At 56.1% G+C, this 6,294-nt stretch overlaps 1 protein-coding gene across 1 annotated transcript in view; it reads left to right on the top strand.

The window, feature by feature from the left end:
• The window catches only part of HES4 (hes family bHLH transcription factor 4), a 9,155-nt gene extending 2,867 nt beyond the window's left edge, over nucleotides 1–6,288 (top strand). The window contains exon 2 of the transcript XR_008616969.1: nucleotides 1,732–6,288. The gene's annotated coding sequence lies outside the window, so the exon portion shown is untranslated. The remainder of the gene's footprint in view (nucleotides 1–1,731) is intronic.
• Nucleotides 6,289–6,294: the final 6 nt, after the last annotated feature.

Genomic DNA, 6,294 nt, shown 5'->3' with positions numbered 1-6,294 from the left:
GGGGGGGGTTGCGTGGGTGGGGGGAGCGCCCCACCTGGTGGCCAGAGAGAGAAGGGCTGCCCGGGAAGGTCACCTGGAACTTGGGTCATCACATTCTCCCTTCTCCAGGGAGAGGGTGGTGACAGCGCCAGACCAGCCCCCACACCCCCTCCGTCCCTGGGCCTTGCCCCCTCCCTTACTTCCTTACTTCGGGTTCCTGGTCATCTGTTCTCAAGATGCTATTGCCAAAGCACCCTGTTAGCCCTCCAGGGGCCTCTCAGCCTCTCAGGGAACCACACTGTTTCTCAGCCAGGCAAGCTCCTCCCATCTCTATCCCTTTGTACTCACCCCCCACCCCGCCCCGTTCTCTCCCCACTTTCCCACCTGAGGCAGCCACCCCAGGCTCCGAGGGCTCTGGAGACCAGGGCCGAGTCTGTCACTCACTCCTGGCCCCAGCACTTGCTTGGAACAGGAAGACACTCAGGTCGGGCTCAGGCCATACAGACCTCGTTAATGAGCTTGCATGAAAGAGGAGCCAGGAGCTTTGCAGAGGGTGTCGCCCTTGATTAGATTAGGGGAGTGTGAGGGAGCACAGCGGGGGCTGAGGCTGGGTCCCCTCCCCAGGCTGCCCCTCCGCAGTATCCTTGTCTGTGGGAGGAGGCAACACCCCTCTCCCCACTCAGCCTGGACCCCTGCCCCATCCACGGAGAGCTGGGCTGGGGTCTCCGCCTCACACCAGGGGCTCTTCCTCCTCCCACCCTCCCCCCTCCTCCGCCCATTTCCTGCCCCCTCCCATGCCTCAGAGGGGCTCTGGGTAATTCCTCTGTCCCCCTCCACCCCTTTGGCTTGGCTTTTGTCTTGCAGACCTTTCCTGCAGAATAATAGAGGAAGCATCTTCTCCGGTGGCTGTGTTGGGGGTGTGTGGGAGGAATCAGAACTTCCTCCTCCTGGGGGGAGGGTGTGGCCAAAAGGCCTGCTGGTCATTTCTCCTCCACTGGCAGGTGGAGCCTCATTCATCTGTGGCCTCCTTCCAGCCCAGTTCCTGGCAGGGACCAAGGGTCAATAAATGTTTGCTGCATTCATGTGCAAGGGCAGGTGATCTGCCTGCCTCTGTGGGTGTCTCAGCCCTGTGGAGCCCTGTGACGCTGGGCCCCTCTGTCTTGCCTGTGGGGTCAGGGCTTGGGGACCAGACAATGACAGCAAGTCATAGGTGTTTGAAATCTGGAGAAAGAATTAGTGCTCATGGTGACAGAAGTCGGCCTGGCCAGGCCCATGAAACTCCAGTCACTTGGGAATTTGGGGTGGGGCAGGGCCTGGGGCTGCTTGGAGCCCTGGCTTGTGAGAGGTGAGGCCTTAGCTCCCCCACCAGAACTCCTGCGGTTGCCCGAGTATCTCTAGGCCCTAGCAGCCTCTTCCCCTCCCCTGGCACGCACTGGCATGCCCTGGCTCCAGGACCTGCTCCCTTTTCCCGAGGAAGAAGCTGAGCCCAGAGGGTTCTGCAGCTGTGCCTGGCTACTCTCTGCTCCATGGAGCCCTGGGGGCCATACCCATCCTAGGATGCACCCTTGGGCAAGGAAAGAGGCCCCGGGCGTTGACGGCCTCCCAGGAGGCCCCCAAGAGCCCCCACCTGGTATTCAGCCTTGTAAATGTACTGAGGTTGACCTGCGTGACCAGTAAGGTCCTGTAGAAGATGAGGTTGCAGGGGCATCCTGGCCTACCTCTTTGTCTCTCACATTCTTCACTCTGAGGAAGGCTAGCTGTCCTTTGCTGTGGAGAGGCCAACAGAGTGTGGTGTTTAGAAGCAGATCTTCCAGCCCTGTCGAGCCTTCAGATGAGACCCCAGCCACTGCCGGCATCTCAAGGGCAACCTTGAGAGACTGAGAGCCAGAACCACCCAGCTGAGCAGCTCCTCGACTGCTATCCCTCAGAAACTGTGCGAGATAATAAACGTCTGTTGTTTTAAACTGCTGAATGGTAGGTTAATTTGTCATGCAGCTATAAATAACGGTAATGTTTTATGTAAAATTAAAATAAATATAAATAACAATAGCAATAAACAATGTGCCCACCGCCACCCAGGGCCACCACCACGTGCCCACTTGACGGGGTTGTGGAAGAGGTCAGGCGGGGTGGGACCCAGAAACAGCCGTTGAAGCTGTGGTGAGGAGAGGAGTGGGTTGGCCTGATGTCTGCCTGGAAGTCGCTTCCCTGTGAGCTCCAGCTGGGGGTGCAGGGACAGCCAAGGCCTATCCCTGTGGCTTCTGGGCAGGGCAGGGGCCCATTTCTGTTCTGGTAACTGACAGGGCATGGCGTTGGGGATTCATGGGCCCCAGACTTCAAACAAGGACAGGTGTGGGAGATGGTCTGTGCTGAGACCCACAGAACCCAACCTGCCCCACGGCCACACTGACCTGCCCTCAATGGGCATGTTAGCCCTTTTTGCAGCCTGGTAGCTATGGTGACCAAGAAGCAACTGGCTGCTGCTGCTTCAAAGGTGTCTCTTCCTGGTGGACTGCCTGACCCTGACACCCATCTGGTGGCTTTGGGCTCCCACTTCAGAGAAGGAATCCCCATGTCTGTGTGGGGGAGGTGGGGGCCCACTTCCTGCCTTCCCATCCTTACTCACGAGTGGGCCAGAGGCTGGTGGGGAGGAGGGCTTCCCAGCTGCACCCTTTCCCTCACCCATGGTCCCCCCAGCACCCCTTGCCTTGTCTAGCACAGTGGGGTAGGGCTCAGCAGCTCTGGGTGTGGGGAGACAAGTCTGTACTCTCCTGGCCCCTACGCCCACCCCCCAACATATGAGCTGACCACGGCCTGGGCCATACACGTACATCCAGGGGCCGGGGGCTGGCCCGGCTCCAGCCGGAGCACCCCCAGCTCCTGGCCCTCCCTTTTCATGGCCTCTCAAGGCCCCAGGCCTTTGGGGCCCTGGGCTTGGGCTTTCCCTGCCAGCCTAAGGTCAGAAAAGTGTTAGGCAAGACCTGGCCAAGCTTCTTCCTCTACTTGGATCAGGAGGCTGGCTCTGGACGAAATGCCAGGTGGCACAGGGCATCATCTGGCTGTGTGTACATGGGACTTTCTTCTCTCTGTGTCCCTAGGAGTTTGCTTTGTTGAATTAAGAGGTGAGGGTAACATCCCAGGACTGAGCTGACCGGTCTGCCCACTTGGAGTCTGCAATCTTTGGTTGGACTTTTCCAGAGCAGAGACCAGGTCCAATGGACTAAATGTTTGTGTCCCCAACCCTCGCCGCCCACCCCCCACTTCCCTGCTAATTCGTATGTTGAAACCTACCCCCCAAGGTGGTGGCCTTAAGAGGGGCCTCTGGGAGGGGATGGGGTCATGGAATGGGATTAGTGCCCTTACAGAGGGACGAGACGGGAGCGCTTTCGCCCACTCTGTTGGCCATGTGAGGACACAGCCGGAAGGCAGGCTTCACGCCTGGAAGAGGTCCTCACAGGAACCCGCCCGTGCTGGTACCAGCCTCTGGGTTCATGATGAATACATTTCTTTCTTTTTTTTGTTTATAAATTTATTTATTTATTTGTTTTTATTTTGGACTGCGTTGGGTCTTCGTTGCTGTGTGTGGGGGCTTTCTCTAGTTGCCGCGAGCGGGGGCTACTCTTCGTTGCGGTGCGCGGGCTTCTCATTGTCATGGCTTCTCTCATTGCAGAGCAGGGGCTCTAGGCATGTGGGCTTCAGTAGTTGTGGCACGCGGGCTCTAGAGCACAGGCTCAGTAGTTGTGGTGCACGGGCTCAGTAGTTGTGGCTCGCGGGCTCTAGAGCGCAGGCTCAGTAGTTGTGGCGCACGGGCTTAGTTGCTCCGCGGCATGTGGGAGCTTCCCAGACCAGGGCTCGAACCCGTGTCCTCTGCACTGGCAGGCAGATTCTCAACCACTGCGCCACCAGGGAAGCCCGATGAATACATTCCTATTATTGATTTGTCCTGTTGCAGCAGCTGGGCTGACCAGGACACCTGGGCTTGATGTTACCAAGCAGACTGGAGGCTGAAGGTAGTGGCCGACTTTCCAGAAATCGCTGGGACAAACGCCTGCCCCCTGGTGGGGACAGAAACTAAAGTTTCGGGTGTCTGGGCTGATGCTCCTTGTTCACGGGGTCCCTCCCTGCAGCACAGATTTGACTTGTGTGGTAAAGGCAGCTTCTTCCTGGGTGGGGAAGAGTCCCAGCTTGAGCCCAGAATCCTGGGGAAGATCTGGGCACCCCAGCGTGGAGCTCGGGAGTGTGTGTGGAGTAAATGGGATGATGCCTGTAACGTGTCAACGAAAATTCAATTAACCATCAAGGTAAGAAGAAAAAAAGGGAATTTTATTGGAGCCAAACTGAGGACTATAACCTGGGAAGCAGATTCTCAGAAAACTCTGAGAACTGTTGCGCCTGTCAGAAGTAGAATGCATAGTCATACACTGTTTTTTGGCTTTTGGGTTTTTTTTTGGCCATACTGCACAGCTTGTGGGATCTCAATTCCCTGATCAGGGGTTGAACCCGGGCCATGGCAGTGAAAGCTCGGAATCCTAACCACTAGGTCACCAAGGAACTCCCCTCATGTATGTTTTTGAGACAAAGGCTCTCACATCAAAATGATCTACTGATATTTTACATAAAGGTCACTAAGGATACATAGTCCAGGTAAACATCCACAAAGGAGCAGCAAGTCACCATGACCCCCTCCAGAATTGGGAAAGAACTCTATTCTTTTTTTTTTTTTAGATGATTTTTTTAAGATTTATTTTTGGCTGCATTGGGTCTTTGTTGCTGCGCACGAGCTTTCTCTAGTTGCAGCGAGCGGGGGCTACTCTTCGTTGCGGTGCGCGGGCTTCTCATTGCGGTGGCTTCTCTTGTTGCGGAGCACGGGCTCTAGGCGCGTGGGCTTCAGTAGTTGTGGCTCCTGGGCTCTAGAGCGCAGGCTCAGTAGTTGTGGCTCATGGGCTTAGTTGCTCCACGGCATGTGGGATCTTCCCAGACCAGGGCTCGAACCCATGTCCCCTGCATTGGCAGGCGGATTCTTAACCACCGAGCCACCAGCGAAGCCCAGGGACTCTATTCTTTAAGAAGTTACATTACTGGCATCAGAAGAAAAAAAATCGATCTTTCCGGTGGAGCAGGCGCCCCACCTTGGAGGAGCTCCGGTTCGGGTGTGATGCACAAGGCCGGTGAGGGAGGGAGGAGGCGCAAACAAACACACGGAGAGAATCTTATGTTTAATTTTCTCTTGTCCTGTCTTAAAACATAAGGTGGTTTCTTTTGGCCGTGCTGCAGGGCTTGCAGGATCTTAGTTCCCCGATCAGGGATCGAACCCGGGCCCCCGCAGTGAGAGTGCCGAGTCTAACCACTGGACCGCCAGGGAATTCCCAAAATATAAATTTTATTTCATCAAGTGTCCCAGCCCCAATGGGTGCCTAGAGCTCGGTGGCTGTGCTGACAGGGCCCGCAGCTGTGACCGGTGCAGCTGTGACGCTGCTGCAGGTTCCTCAGCTACGTCACTGGAACCAGTGATGTGGCCTTGAGGGAAGTCAGGAGGAGGGAAGGGGAAAGGGACACAGTTACCACTTGTTCCTGGAGCACACCTGCCTCTGGGCTCTCAGTAACCAGCCCACCAGAACTAGTCTCCACCTGGGCAGGTAACTGAGGAGAACAAATGCACCGAGCCAGAGACCCACCATCTCATGGTCAGGACACACAGTCAATAAATCGAGTCGGACACAGAGGCCTCTCAGAGCCGGCCAGGGCCCTCCCCACAGAGACTCAGGCCTCTTCAGTCTGCTCTGTGTTTGGAGTACCTGCAGGTCCACACCCTGCCCCCACATTCCACGCGGGGCGCCTGTGCAGGACAGCCTCGAGCTCCCCACCAGTGGTTCAGGGATGCGCCTGACACAGCCCGGGACTGAACCCTACCTCTGCTGTCACTGTGACCTTGCATGTTGTCACTGTGTGTCACAAAATCTCAAATGTAAGACGGGATTAGTAATAGTACCTGCCTGTGGAGCTGGGTGGTTGAGAGGATTAAATAAAATAAATAATCTGCATTATGACAGCTTCCAGCCAAGACTGCGTAGCAGGGACCAGATTTACCCTTCTGCCTAAAACAATGAAAAAACTGGTTAAAATATATGAAACTGCAGACCATGAAAAAGAGTGATCCCTGGGCTTCCCTGGTGGCACCGTGGTTAAGAATCCACCTGCCAATGCAGGGGACACGGGTTCGAGCCCTGGTCTGGGAAGATCCCACATGCCACGGAGCAACTAAGCCCGTGCGCCACAACTACTGAGTCTGCGCTCTAGAGCCCACGAGCCACAACT

The sequence above is a fragment of the Physeter macrocephalus genome, chromosome 3, assembly GCF_002837175.3.
Source record: "Physeter macrocephalus isolate SW-GA chromosome 3, ASM283717v5, whole genome shotgun sequence".
Taxonomy (NCBI): Eukaryota; Metazoa; Chordata; class Mammalia; order Artiodactyla; family Physeteridae; genus Physeter; species Physeter macrocephalus.
This window is presented reverse-complemented; position numbering and strand designations above follow the sequence as displayed.